Here is a 15,426-nt window from a genome sequence, read left to right as displayed (position 1 = left end):
AAAATAATCTGGAAAAAAATGAAATAATATAAAGAAGAATTGGGGACATTATAAAGCAAAATGCAAAGCTAAAAGAATACAATGTCATGGTATCACATGATGACAAAATTCACATGTCGGGAAAATTTAATAAAGGAGAAATGCTCATTAAAAATCAACATAACGTTTGTTGGGGTTAAAAAAAAGACAATGTTATATCCATTTACTTTCTATTTTCTAATATTAAAAGACCGTTGGAGGGCATAACGCAAAATAAGTTTGTAGCTGCACTGCTACCATCCTAAAGTGAGCAATTAGTTAATTATGCTCATTATAATTCTTTAAATTGTAAAATAATAAAATATTATGACAAAAAATACATATATTTTAAGACGACACAAAAGGAATAAATGAGAAATATAATTTTTTTGTAAATTACAGGACATATAATAAGTAACAAAAACTGGTAAACAAAATATTCATAGTTAAATAAAAAAGAAAGAAGGAACCTAACCCAAATACCGCACGTTTTAAATAGTGGCTCACATCAGTTATGTATTTTGACTCTGCCAAGGCTGCCCTCTGTCATAGTTTTATGGAAAGAATTTCTAGGGGCACCCAGAGAAGCATTGCATATCTGCTTTTTGCAGATGATGTGGCACTGTTGGCTTCCTCAAGCCGTGATCTTCAGCTCTCATCTATCTGGAGCGGTTTGCAGCTGAGAGTGAAGCAGCCTGGATGAAGATCAGCACCTCCAGGTCCGAAATCCTGCCCCAAGTAGAGGAGTTAAAGTATCTTGGGGTCTTGTTCACCAGCAAGGGTAGGATGGAACGGAAGAGCAACAGACAGATCAGTGCAGCGTCTGCTGTCATGCATATATATATATATATATAATATATATGTATATATACATATATATATACATACATCCATTATCTGCACCGCTTATCCTCAGTAGGGTCGTGGGGGTGCTGGAGCCCATACCAGCCGTCTTTGGGTAGGGGACACCCTGAACTGGTTGTCAGCCAGTCGAAGGGAACTCAGAAAGACGGACAACTCACTTGTTCATTCACACCTAGGGACAATTTGGACCAGCCAATTAACCTGAAATGCATGTTTTTGGAATGTGGGAAGAAACCGGAGTGCCCGGAGAAATCCCACGCAAGCACGGGGAGAACATGCAAACCCCACACAGGAAGGTTCGATCTCATGACCTTAGAACTGTACCGCACACACTCTAACCACTTTGCTGCCGTCCATATATATATATATATATATATATATATATATATATATATATATATATATATATATATATATATATATATCTCCAGTGGGGTGGTGCATCTATGTCATCCTTAGAATCTAGTAGTTTCAGGTTTCTATGCACTATCTTAGCTGTTCCTGGAACTGCGCTTTCTTCTGGACTGAGGCTTCAGATGTTGTTTCTGGGAGCCACTTTTGCAGTTTGGGGGTTATTGCCCAGAGTGCCTCCGATACGATGAGGACTAGCTGGCCATGACCCTCCACATCTGTTTCAGCTGCTCTTTAAACCCTTGGTACTTTTCCAGTTCCTCGTGTTCCTTCTTCCTGAGCTGTCATTGTCAACTGGAATCAGCACATCTAATTATCCCCACCCTCTTCTGCGCTTTGTACACCACCACTATCTCTGGTTGGTTAGCCAGGAGCTTTTTGTCAGTCTGAAAGCTAAAGTCCCTCAGGATCTTTGCCCCTTTGTTCTCAGAGACCTTCTGTGGTATGGCCCACTAAGGTTTGGCTACTTCTATTTCATATTGGTTGCAGATGTTCTTGGATAGTATCCCAGCTATTTGATTGTGCCTGTCTGCGTATGCTGATCCAACTAGCATTTTAAACCCTGCCGCAGAGTGCTGGACTGTTTCAGGGGCGTTTTTGCGCAGTCTGCATTTTGGGTCTGATCTACTCTGGTGAATCCTGGGCTCTATGGCTCTAGTTCTTATAACCCGTTCTTGTGATGCCATGATCAGAGCATCTGTGCTTTCTGTCAGCCCTAAATTTTCCAGCTACTGGTAAGATTACTTAATGTCAGCTACCTCCTAACGGTGGTACATCCTATATATATAGCTTGTCCTTCCAGGATAGTTGGCAGACAGACAGACAGACAGACAGACAGACAGACAGACAGACAGACAGACAGACAGACAGACGGAAGGACAGACAGACAGACAGACGGAAGGACAGACGGACAGACAGTATTTTTACTTTCTCTCTTTCTTTAGTTAACCATCCTTTTACCTGAAAATGTAAATTAAAAATTGAGTGAAAATTACAAATTAGAATAATACACAGAATTTGCAAAACGTATATGGACACAGAACAAGAATTTGTGTTCTGAAGCTTAAGCGAAATGGTCCCCCCAGAGATGGATAACAACAGGTCATTTTGCTCTCTACAAATATTTCACAAACACAATATTGATCAGGATATCATGTTGAGACTAATGGGGTCAGATACAACCCCTCAATGACAAAAAATACTTAATTGGCTCGCCCTTTAACTAAGTAGTAAAACTTGCGGTAAATGACAACATATTATATGAGCCTGTTGCCCAAAGTCAGTTTAGATAGCCAGTGCAAGCACTATAAACAATGGATATCCTCCTGAAAATGTCTCTGTTGGCTATGCGGAGGAATTGAGGCTCCGCTCCTCGAGACTCTTCACTTTTCGCTTGTTGTTTTACCGCTGTCGAAAAAGTCACGGCTCGAGTCGAGGCGCGCTCTGCAATGAGGAATTCACGAGCCGGGGCTGCGTCTTCCTGCGGGCCTTTTTGGCATCGACTGTACACTGAGAGGGTATCATTTATATTCTACTCCAGAGGTAACAGAAAAACATGCGATTGGGAAACTGCTCAAACACCACTCAACTTGTGAGGCTCAAGGCGCAGAAAAGTCAAGCTTTCTCTCACGTTTTTTCCAAATTTTTGGCGGTACTTTTTTACATTTTTAAGCTCTGCTTTACAATTGTGCTGTAAAACGTCCGCACGAACCTGCGACGGAATTAAGCAGTAATAAAATCTGAACCATGAAGCTGCCTTTAAATGCCATAGGTGCCTCACTCTAACCTGTATTGGAAAAGCCCACCAGGCATTTACAGCCATTGAGATAATTGCAAATGTATCCTTTGGCGCTAAAAGAAAAACCCAGCATTCACCCTTACACATTTTCTTTTTTTTTCTCCTATCCTAGGCTCTGTCCCATGGCTGACAATTAAGACGGGATACCTGGCCTTGATGAAAAGGTTACATGTGTACGGTAAGAGCCATTTACACGGGGCAGACCGAACCGCTCTAATGATTGCAGAGTCCGCCATTCAAGGGCCAGCCATCCATCATAGCGGTAAGGCCACTGGCTTTATTATAATACAGAGGACAGACGTTCTCTGGGGCTATGTGGGACACAATAGAGGTCTTTCAACAGACCTATAAATACATGATCTGTCAGGGCTCGCTGTCCTGAGGGCTCTCTCTGCAACGTTTGCGCCCCGCGGTCGGCCATCACTTATGCTAAGATATGCGCGGCGCCCCTCGGGCTGCGGCTAAGGCTCGGTTCATTTCAGCCCCTCATCAACCACCGCATTTTACCTCTAGCCATGAGAATAAATAAGAACAAGATAAAAAAGAGGAGGAAAAAGTCCTTCATTATTATGGAGAGAAAAATGTTATTAAACAAACAGAAAGAGCTCACGGTTAGGCATTGCCATGTGACTGGTTTGATTACAATCCTAAAACAAACTCGAGTTGGATAATTACATTTCTATTGAAAGATGTAACTTCTTTCTAGCCTTCTTTCCTGCAGATTCTCAGTATGTTCTGTGTGAAAATCGCTTTGTTAACTTGTCCAGTTATATTTCAATGTCCTGTCAAGTGTCAACCTCTGTGTCGGGGCACAGTTGTCGGCGGTGAGACTTTGTCCGGTCTTCCACAAGACACTAGTCAATGTTTCATCCATCCGCATATCCTCAGTAGGGTCGCGGGGGTGCTGGAGCGCATCCCAGCTATCTTCGGGCCGTGGGCAGAAGACACCCTGAACTGGTTGCCAGCCTGTCACAAGGCACACAGAGACAGAAGATTCACTCGCTCTTTCACACCTAGGGGACGATTTGGACCATTCAATTAACCTGATATGCATGTTTTTGGAATATGGGAGGAAACCAGAGTGCCCGGAGGAAACCCACGCGGGCATGGGGAGAACATGCAAACTCTGCACATGTGGAAGCTGCGATAGCTGGACTTGAACCCCGAACCTCTACACCGTGGGGCTGCGCGCTGATTGGTCAATTTTATCTCTGCAAAAAAGCAGGCCATTGATCAGTGTCCCTGCTCTCTTCCAATGCTTAGTCAAGGAGCTGAGATTCATCCATATCAGTAGATGGCACCTGATTATTTATTTTTTATTTTCATAGAGTAATTATTTCTTTATGAGATGGTACATGGAAATATATTTAATACCTTATTTATTTTGATAGAGAGGTTTAAAGGGACACTGTGTAAAATGTGACCACTAGATGTCGCTGCATTGTGTAGTGCAACTGTAAAATAAGTGCTTTATAGTAAAAGCAAGAATACAAACTACGGAGACTTAGTCACCAAAATACACAATTTTTTTTATCATTTTTTCCCAGCCTTTTTTGTTTTTTTAGGGTACGTTTAGTAGCAAGACGGCCGACAATCATAAAAGGCTCCTTCTAGGTTTGCCTCGTGTTATGTAAAATAAATACAAATTTCTAAATGTACGAGTATTTTGAAAAATGCACGTTTCTATGATAGTTCATATATTTATTTATTTGTAACTTATATTGGGTATTTTTGAATTAAGATTTTATTACCACTTTGAAGTGCTAAATAATTCATAAATACTTAAAATTGCAGAACAAAAATAAGAAAACAAATCAAATAAAGTAAAAGTTTTGCACATAATTTTGTCGGCTTCAGTTAAAAAAAAAAACGTAAAAATTGTTGTTTTTTTAAAGATTCCACTGACAGACTTTTTTCTCATTTTTATCTATCTCTTTTTTAATTCTAGAAAACTAGACAAAAAAAATATAAACCCTGAAAAGGAAAGTGAAAATATTGAAAAAATATAAAAGTGTATGACCTGTAAAAATTCCAGAGTCATAGTGAACACAAATGATAAAAACAATGTTATACTGTCTATTTAGACAATATAACAAAATAATAATTTGCTTAACAAGTAAGTAAATTAAACTGGTGCCGGAAATTAATTTGTGAACATTTTTGACATTTTTGAGATTCTTTAATGAAAAAGAAAGTGTGCCCTGAATAAGTTTTTATGCTGCATTCAAAAACGCGGGCAATCCGAGTTTTCTCACTCAAGAGCAAAACAGACAAATTTAAAAAACACAAATGGCTCATTCAAACGACCGGTTGTTGTTTGATATTTTGGTGAACACAGTCTTATACCACAAAGTGTTACTTGAATAAATATGTGACTATTTTGAAGTAAGAAGTACCTTTTTAAAATATTAAAGTTGGTTTTATTCTGTTTACCAATCTGGGTCGCCATTCATTTCAAAATAAAGAAAGTCAGTGAAGTTCGGGTACTTTTTCCTGAGTTTAAAAAGACGTACACAGGTCATTACCAAGTATGAAGTTGGAATGTCGTATTTCCCACTTGCACCGAATGCACCATTGTTTTTTTTGTTTGTTTTTGTTCAGATGTACTCCATTTATTGTATAGTAAAGTGGCATTTTATTCAGTATTGCCAATTATTTTTTTTTTATTAATTTAAACTCAGTTTTGCTTTAAGATGTTGAATATTGCTTGAATTGTATGTACTGATTGCTGTTCTCCTTTTCTGTTCTTTGGTTTTCCTTAGTGGCCATTTTTAAAGTTTGAAGCCATTTATTTTTTTCCCCATGGCAAAGCATTTTACTATTATTTTAATCAAAAATCACCATTTTAAACAGTCAAACTTTAATGAATAAGTTCAACTTCCAAAACAGATATTTTTTTAGATCAAACACGAAATTATAGAAAGGACAGATATTATGAACAAACCATGTTAGGTTTTACTTTTGTCGGCCAGGTGCCTTCAAAGAGGTTGTGGCAAAATGATTGATGGTCTCGGTGACACTCTCGATGAGTGCTTTGGCCCTTTGAAGCTGCTTGTGAGTCCACTGCTTGGACTGTGCATTAAACCACTGAATGAACACCTTCTTTCATCCTTACAAAACATCTACATAGTGTAATTGTTCGCCCATAACTACCAAAAACTCAACAGTAATAAGTGTTAACTTTTAAAACTTGGATATTTGAAAATTAGTTAAACTACTGGGCGGCACGGCGGATGGTTTGTCAGCGTGCAGCCCCATGGTGCAGAGGTTCAGGGTTTAAGTCTAGCTCCCAACCTCCCCCGTGTGGAGTTTGCATGTTCTGCATAAGTTTTCCTCCGGGCACTCCGGTTTCTTCCCACATTATAAAAAAATGCATGTCAGGTGTGAATGAGCAAGTGAATGGTTGGCTGGCAACCCGCAGATGACTGGGATGAGCTCCAGCACCCTTGCGACCCGACTGATGAAAAGCAGTGCAGATAATGAATGGCTGGATAGTTGAGCTACCACTGTATGTGCAGTCTAGTGGAATATCACTGTCCTTTGGCAATTTGGTACTAATAATGTGTTTTTATGCAAATATTCTATGATATGCCGCTCATCGCCCTCCTCACTTTATCTCAGGTGAGAATCTCCTTACCCCGTTTCCTCCTGGCCAAGATCAGTAATCTCCAGGTTGTGTGTGTTCTTTTTGGAGATTAGTCCGGATGTAGCCTGTCGCACGTACGAATAATAAACAGGTGAGGACTTTAGCTCTGCATAATTCTATATCCATGTGCCACCTTTAATGTATGAAAATGAGATTCTTGCTTGGGGCATAAAACCAGCAGCGGATTATGTCCAGGGCATGCTGAGTAGAAAGCTGATGACATCCCTTAGCACCTGCACTTATCATTATCACTTGAATTTGGGGTATCTATTGGTATGTTCTTTATGGTTAAGATGATAATGGTTTCGAAGGTTTGGTTTTAAAACATGCAATTATTTCCTCCGGTGCTTTTTGGTGGGGTTTGATCTGTTATTGTTTGGAGAACATAGCTTTGTTCTTGGTCTGCTTAATTGGTTGGTTAGCATTTTAGTCAGGATCACGTTTTTTGATGAATTTAAGAAGATATTGAATATCTAAAAGCCTAGAGTAGATTGTGTTGAGAGTCAGTTGCTTGTTTGATTGTTGGGTGGTTCGGTCGGTCAATCGGTTTATTGGTATATTGGTTGGTCTATTTGTTGGTCGGTTTGGTTGGTTCATTGATTGGTCTATTTGTTGATTGGTTGGTATGTTGGTTAGTCAACTATTATTTTGTGTTTGTGTTTTTGTGGTGGTATGGGAGTTCCAGATCCAGTAATTATTGGTTTTTGTTTTTTTGTTTTTTGTTTTTTTTAAATAAATCCTGCTTAAATCTACATTATTGGTGATTTTGAGTGAGATTGTTGATTGTGTAACTGGTGATACTCAGAAAACTTGACAATTGACACAACAATCTACCAAGTTAGTAAAGTATCTGTTTTCCTGAATCCCTTCTGAATGACACAACCAGAGAATGTCCAAATTCCAAGTTTTTTATTTTTGTATTTTATTGTGGCTTTCTGAGGTGCTTTAAATTAAAAAAAAAAATAAAAAAATAAAAAAAAAAAAAAATATATATATATATATATATATATATATATATATATATATATATATATATATATATATATATATATATATATATATATATATATATATATATATATATATATATATTATTTGACTTAGCAGATACTGATTGTTAAGCCAGCTGTTTGTAGATATAGCCAGAGGGGCATTGATGGCAAATTTGGAACCTGCCAGCAAAAGAGTGGAAGGTCATCGAGACATTTGGGGGGCTTGGTTGTCCTGGAGACCAACTGGTTACAGCCAGGTCATAGAGATGACCTGACCAAAAAATTCAACTGTTTTTAAACGAGGTTGTGACGAGTAGGATGCCAGTGAGTTATGACTAACATCTTGAGAAACAAACACAGATTGTGCCCTCTTCTTCATTAGGTGAAAGCACCCGCTGAGCATGTGGAACTGGAAAACCATGTATTGTTCATTTAGAGCAAACTTTTTGTTTACTTTGTTTACTTAACGTATAATGCATGTATGTGTGTATGGGTGTGTACCTTCACCATAGTTGTACAGTTACCAGCCTGTGGGCCTTACTTCCAGTCCAATCACAGATGATACAACTATGGGATCAGGTTAACAATAGATTGTATTTTTTGTCTCCAAACTCATTGCTTCTAAAATGTATGTATGTTTACCCCTAGGTGTATGTAAAATTTTAAGAACATTCATTTTAAAACAATTAAAAGGTATTTTTATCTTGAGGTAATTGTTCTATGAAAATATAAATTATGGTTGAGTCGACATCTTATATCAAGATAAGAACTAAGATATTAGTACTAGTAGTGATGGCCCTGGGGAAGAAATTAAAATATTTGATTTTTTTTGGGTCAAGTAAACATGAAAAGCATAGCTTAAGATTAGCAAATATCTTGAATTAGCTATAATTTTTCCTATTTTCCAGTGAGAAATATTTTTTTTAAATTGCAAATTGGGTTTAGCAGCCAACTGTACAAGAACCTTTCACTTTGAGAAAGGGTCATTTTAACCATTTTACTACATTTTTATCTTCAATTTTCCAACTGGATTTTGTGTCGTTTCAATTGATTTAGTCATAATGATATTTTTTTGTCATAGTTGTGTGTTTTCAAATAGTTAGAACAATTAGCATTTGTTTAAAGTGAAGGCACTGCATTTAATAAATAAACTTGATAAATTCCTGAAAAAAAATGTATTTTTTGTTTGTTTGTTTTTTTGTTTCAAAATCCCCAGCCCATAAAGTACTTTGCATGTCAGGGGTACTTACCTGAAATAATATTGCGCACAGGGGTATGTCACTAAAAAATAGGTTAAGAATATTTGCCCCAATTACCCCTAAAACTCTCCTTTCACACACGAAAAACACTCCCCGCCCCCTTGCACCAGTCTTATTTTGCTCCAAGCACTCACACACTCTTCCAACTCACTTTTCTTCTTCTTCTCCTTCCCCCAGATCTTTCTTTGCCACAGCTGCAGCCTTCTGGCTAGGCCTGCAGCTTTCAGGAGGCTTCCCGGCTCGTTCTCCTTCTCCCCTGCAGCCGGAGGGAGAAAACAGGCAAAGGAGAAAAAATAAAACTTCAGGCGCACCATGCGAGGCCATCTGGGTAATCTTGTTCAAAAGGCTTGAGGTGTTAGCCGCAATTTACACAGGCAAAAAGAAGAAGGGATGTTGGGGGAGAGGGGAGCTCATTTCCATACTTAGCAGCCTCAAGGAAATGCAATTGAATAAACCAAGAATTAGAAAAGAATTACGGTAAAACCAATACGGAATATTCAACATGAGATCAATTTGTCCTTTTCACCCACCCCCTAAAACAAACCAACACGTTGAAATGTGGTAATGTGACATAAAGTCAACACGCGCACACACACACAGCTGAGGGGGGAAAAACAATATTTGTGATGAAAGGAAATCAAACTCAAATCCAACATGTTAAAGTCAAGTTGATTAGTGTGAAATGTACAAAAAAAGCGTTTTGGGCTGGCATACCCCACAGTCAAAACAATATGCTAATTTGCAGTTTAATGGCTGAGGGGCAGCGTTCTTGCTTATATAAAACTTGAAAACATGCGGCAGTGCCTGATACGTGTGCCTTTAATTTAATGAAGTAAAGCAGCGGCAGGCAGCAGCGACGAGAAAAAAAAACAATAAATGCCCCAATTAAAGAACAGGCATGAAGAGAAGTGTCTATTTCCCGCTTGAGCCCCTGCGGACATATGTACCCGAGCGTGTCTGCACATTTACCCGCACACGCGAGCATATGCGTCGTGTATTGCCCATAAAAAAGTCTTGCCTTTCAAATTAGCATATGTGCCATGTTGCAAGAGATGTGGGTTATCTGGTGGGAGATCCCAGGGACATGTTTATTGTGCTCGCTTGTCTGAGTCGGGGGTGGACATGTCTGGATGCGTACTTTGTTGTATGCGTGTGGTGTTACGGTATAAATTACTGCGTTGTGTACCGCGTCCCTGGCACATCTTGTTGGAGCATATTGAGCTTTAAAGGCAAAGCGAGGATGTGCCATCTCACATTCCTCTTCCCTCGCCTGCCCGCCTCCCCTCCTTGTGACTGTATGTCATCTGGCCTTCTTCGCACCCCCGCCGGCTACAAGCCCATCAGGCTCGCTATGCTGCAATGTGTCCCGACAGACCTGATGTGATCTGAGTGGATGACGGGTTTGTCCCTGCTGCCCGCTGTCGCATCCTTTCCCCGCCTCGTTCGTACGCCGAGACCCATGCCTGCACAGACCGGATCCGTCTGATCCATTCGAAGTAGGCACTAGTCGGTTTCCCAGATGCACGTACGTGAAGGAGTCATCCAGGTTTAAGATGTTTCCATCCCGAGACACGCCATAGTTATGTCCTGACCTCATCATTAAGCTCTGCAGGAGGCGAATACAGGTCTTGAGCTTTAGTATCATGTGTGTTCAAGATGGAGTCCAAAATAAGCAGGACTATAGCACTTGAGTACCAGGACTTGGTTAGTCTACATACTGGAGATCTTCCATAATACTGATTTTTCGAGCAATACTGATCCTAAAATCTTGTGGTTCAATTATTGTCACTGAGACGACAAAGCTATAGGCCTGTTCATTTGACGTAATTCTAATAAGTGTATCCACAGCGCCAATGTAAAAGTATGCCACCTAAATTTTTTTCGGCAAATACTAGTCTATTCTTGATTCCAAAAGGCAAGAAAAAAACTTGCAGGCTTAAGAGCGTCGTCTATTCAGGCCTAAGTGCTGTGGAATGCTCTGACCTTTTGAGATAAGATCTGCAACCTCAGTGGAAGTGATTTAATCTTGACTTAATACACACTTATACTACAGTTCAAAAGTTTGGGGTTGCTTGGCAATATCCTTTTTTTTTAAGAAAAAGCACTATTTTTTCAGAAATAAACCCCACACAATGTCATTGTGGTAAACAAATATTTAAGGTTCAAATTTCTGCTCAAATGAAAAACATCGGTGTGTAATACTCCCTTCAGAAAACAACACAAACAATTAACTAGAGTAGAAAGAGAAGAGGGAGGCCCCGCTGCACAAGTCAAGTCGTAATTAATTGTATAGTCCTCAATCACAACATTTCTCAAAGGACTGCGCAGGTTACAAATACACCATCCCCTGATCTTAAACCAACATGCGGCCAAGGAAAAACTCAAAAACCTCAGCATGAGGAGAAAGGGAAACCTTGAGAAGGGAACTCCTTGTGGTAATCCTCCTTTCAGGATAACCAGGGTGCAACAGATTTAGCATTGGGTAACAGTACACAAAACATCAAATCATATAGATAAGAGGGGGCAAGTCCATGCAAACATTTGTATGTTAGTAGGAGAACCTTAAAGTCACATCTTAAGCGGACTGAGAGACAAGTGCAAGTTAGCTAAAATAGGAGTGATATGGTCAAACATTCTTGGCTTATACAATAGTCTCGCTGCCGGATCTTGAACCAGCTGCAAACTTTTGACATCCGCAGACCAGACAGCAATACATTACAGTAATCAAGCCGAGAAGTAAAAAATATGCATGAATTAAAATCCCAGCATCTGATTGCGACAGCATCGGGCGAGTTCACGATATTACGAAGGTGGAAAAAAGCTATTCCAGTAATATTTTTCACATGTGACTGAATGACAGATCAGGGTCAAATCTAACACCTACATTTTGGACCGATTCACTATGGGTTACATAAAATTTGTCACGGATCAGAGCGGTGTTTGTGAACAAAACATAACAATGAGCTGGACCAACAATCAATATTGTGTCTTTTTCTGGGTTGAGGCGCAAAACATCAAGTGACATCCATCTTTGTATCCTAGTAAGGCAGGCCTCCAAATTTCTACAACGGAGCAGTCATCTCCAGTGGCAGATACAGTTGAGTGTCATCTGCTTAGCAATGGAAACTAATATTTTACTTGAGGATAATATCACAAAGCGGAAGCATATCAATACTAAACACAAGGGGGCCAAGTACAGAACCCTGTGGAAAACCACAGATAACATAAAAATGTTCAGAGGTCAGATTGGCGTAGGTAACACATTGCGTCCTGTCTGAAAGGTAGGACCTAAACCACGAGAGTATAGTTCCCGAGATACCAATCCATCTTTTCAGACGATCAAGTACTATGTTGTGGTATCAAAAGTATCAAACGCAGCACTGAAATCCAGCAGCAGCAGCATTGACGAGGCGCCTGAATCTATGAGATCTCTTGTTTACTTTAACCAGGGCTGTCTCAGTTAAGGGATTTGCTTTGAATGCTGACTGGACGGATTCAAAGAGATTATTTTCAGACACTAAGTCGTTCAGCTGCTGTGCAAAAACCTTTTCAAATAATTTTGCAAAATATGGTCGATTTGACACTGGCCTATAATGACATAGGCTTTCGGGTCAAGGCAAGTCACTTAAGAATGGGTTAAATGACAGCAGACTTAAAAGCTCCCAGAACAATACCCTTGTCTCGGCTACCCGACTTGTTCCGATCTCCGACGACGCTCCGTCTCCCGTCCTGGTGGCCCGACTTGTTCCGATCTTCGATCACGTTCTGTCCCCCGTCCCAGCTGCTCGACTTGTTTCCGATCTCTGAACACACTTCGTTAGCGAGGGCTTCCCGCTCCTCCTGCCTCGCACCAGATCGCTGTCTTTTTTCCTCTCGCCCTAACTTCCCCGATCCCTTAATGAAGCATTGTGTGAAACATTACGCATTTGGGTCCCCTGCTTGTACCCGTGGTGACAGTACCGAACAATAAGGTTTTTGTGTTGCTTTGTCTTTTGGCATATATCAAAATTGGAAAATCACATCGAATATTACGATGGCCCTTATCTTAACTCTGAGCCAGATCTACTCATGAAAAAAGCCATATGTGCCTCGCAAACCAAATGTTCCAGACACATGCTATACCCCAATGTAATAGAACAATTATTACTAGTATCAACATTGGAATTTCGTTCAGTAGCCTAAGATGATAAAAGTGGAATTTTCTTTATTATTAGCGTCCTCATACGCCATGCTGTCTGCTTTAACTTTCAGTATACACCCGAGTACTTGCTCAGAAGTGAACCTTCAATTGTGCAACCCTGATGGAGAGAAACAATACCCTCTTGGTTCAGTAGCCATTTTATAGAAGCACACTCACACACCCAACGAAGCCTGAGGGGATGCAGAGCGAGTGGGGGTTGGATACCGTGAGACGAGGGCATCAAACTGGGGCTTGGAGACGCAGAGCAGCGCCAACCGCAAACGTGGGGTAAAGCGCGCGCAAACATAAATTCACACATCTGCTGACACACCGAGGGAGGGATAGCGAGAGTTTACAGAGGCTAGTTCGAAAGCAGCCGAGCTACTTCCAAGTGAAGGACGATGATGCCTTTGCCAGCAGGGATTGTCTCGAAAGAATGTATTTGTTCTTTTTAAAGAAAATGAGCAAGCTCTGAAGAGTTAACATACTTTGAAATATATAGTACTGTAAACAAACAAAGAACACTAATAATTTAGAGTTCAGAATCAGTTATTTAGTCTGAACTTGAAATATTTGAAGTGTTCCTAAGTAGGAGTTAATGCAAGTTTATAGCATTTAATCAGAGTATTGAAGCTTAAGCTTTTGACAACACAAATATTCAGATTCAGATTCAGATATACTTTGTCATTCTTGTACACGTGTATACAGAACGAATTGTTGATACATCTGACCCGCACAGTTTCCTTGAATGTACAAATCTAAATAAAATGTTGTATTGAGTTGGAGTATTGAAGTACTAATAATATACTAAATAATTATAGCTATGTATAATATTATACAGTAGTGCAAAGAGTGCAAGAGGAGCAGCTAACCAGATGTGCAAAATAGGCAGTCAGGTACACAAGTCACTATACAATAACAATAACACTGGAGTACGATAGTGCAGAGGAGAACAGATGTGCAAAGGAGTGGCTAGGTATAAGAGAACTGCCAGTAGTGCAAAAAAACAACAAAAAATAAACAGATGTACAGATTAGCAGCTGTGTAGGCTTACTATGTGTGATTGACCATTTAACAGTCTAATGGCCAGGGGGACAAAGCTGTTGCAGAACCTGGTGGTCCTGCACCGCACACTGCAGTACCTCTTCCCAGAGGATAGTGAACAGTCCACGGTGGGGGTGAGAGGGGTCCCTAATGATGTTCTTGGCTCCGGATAGGCAGCGCTTCTGGCCAATGTCCTGAATGGAGGGGAGAGAAGTCCTGATGATTTTCTTTGCTGTCCTCATCACCCTCTTCACACTACCCCAGTCGGAGGCACTGCAGCCTCCACACCACACAGAGATACAGCTAGTCAGGATGCTCTCTATGGTGCCCCTGTAGAATGTGATAAGGGTGGGTGGGGGCAGGTGGGCTCTCCTCATCCTCCGCAGGAAGTACAGGCGCTGCTGTGCCCGCTTCACCAGTGATGCAGTGTTCACGGACCAGGTGAGTTTGTCTGTGCACCCATAGGAACTTGGTGCTGCTGACAACCTCCACAGCCTTGTTGTTGATGAGAAGTGGGGCATGGTTGGTCTGGTTTTTCCTGAAGTCGATAATGATCTCTTTAGTTTTGTCAACATTCAGGACAAATATTATGTTGTTTAATAAAGTGGATCTAAAACTTTAACTAGAGAACTACAGGAGCTTTAAAGCTTTAACTTGTACGGATACATTTCTTAAAGCAAATTTAGCTTTTAAAACAACCAATCAAAGCTTTAACTTTTAACAGCCTGAATATGTTGATCATTTATTAAAGTGGAATTAAAGCTTGACCTCCAGAGTTAAAGTAGCTTTTAAGATTTAACATAAGCAAGTTTATAGCTTTGAATCAGAGTTAAATTATCGAAGTTTAAACTAGACACAAATACAATGTTGATCAATATAGTGGTTTTAAATTTTTAACTTGAGGGTTTAATTTATCTTTAAAGCAAGTGTATAGCTTTAAACTAGAGTTAAATTTGCAAAGCTTAAAATTTTTACATCACAAATATGTTGATCATTAAATTAACTGAAACGCTTTAAAGCCAGAGGTTAAGTAGCTTTCAATTTTTCACTCTTTCATACATATGAGCAAAAGCAGGTTTATAACTACAAATCATTGTTAAAGTATCAGCCAGAACTTCTGACATTGCAAATATAATGTTCCTCATTAGAATGGCTCCAAAGCTTTAACTCAAGAGTTAAAGATGGCTTAATTATTTTACTTGTTCAAATAGTTA

The sequence above is a fragment of the Urocampus carinirostris genome, chromosome 1, assembly GCF_059441175.1.
Source record: "Urocampus carinirostris isolate Australia breed hairy pipefish chromosome 1, RoL_Ucar_1.0, whole genome shotgun sequence".
Taxonomy (NCBI): domain Eukaryota; kingdom Metazoa; phylum Chordata; class Actinopteri; order Syngnathiformes; family Syngnathidae; genus Urocampus; species Urocampus carinirostris.
Note: the sequence above shows the minus strand (reverse complement) of the source record.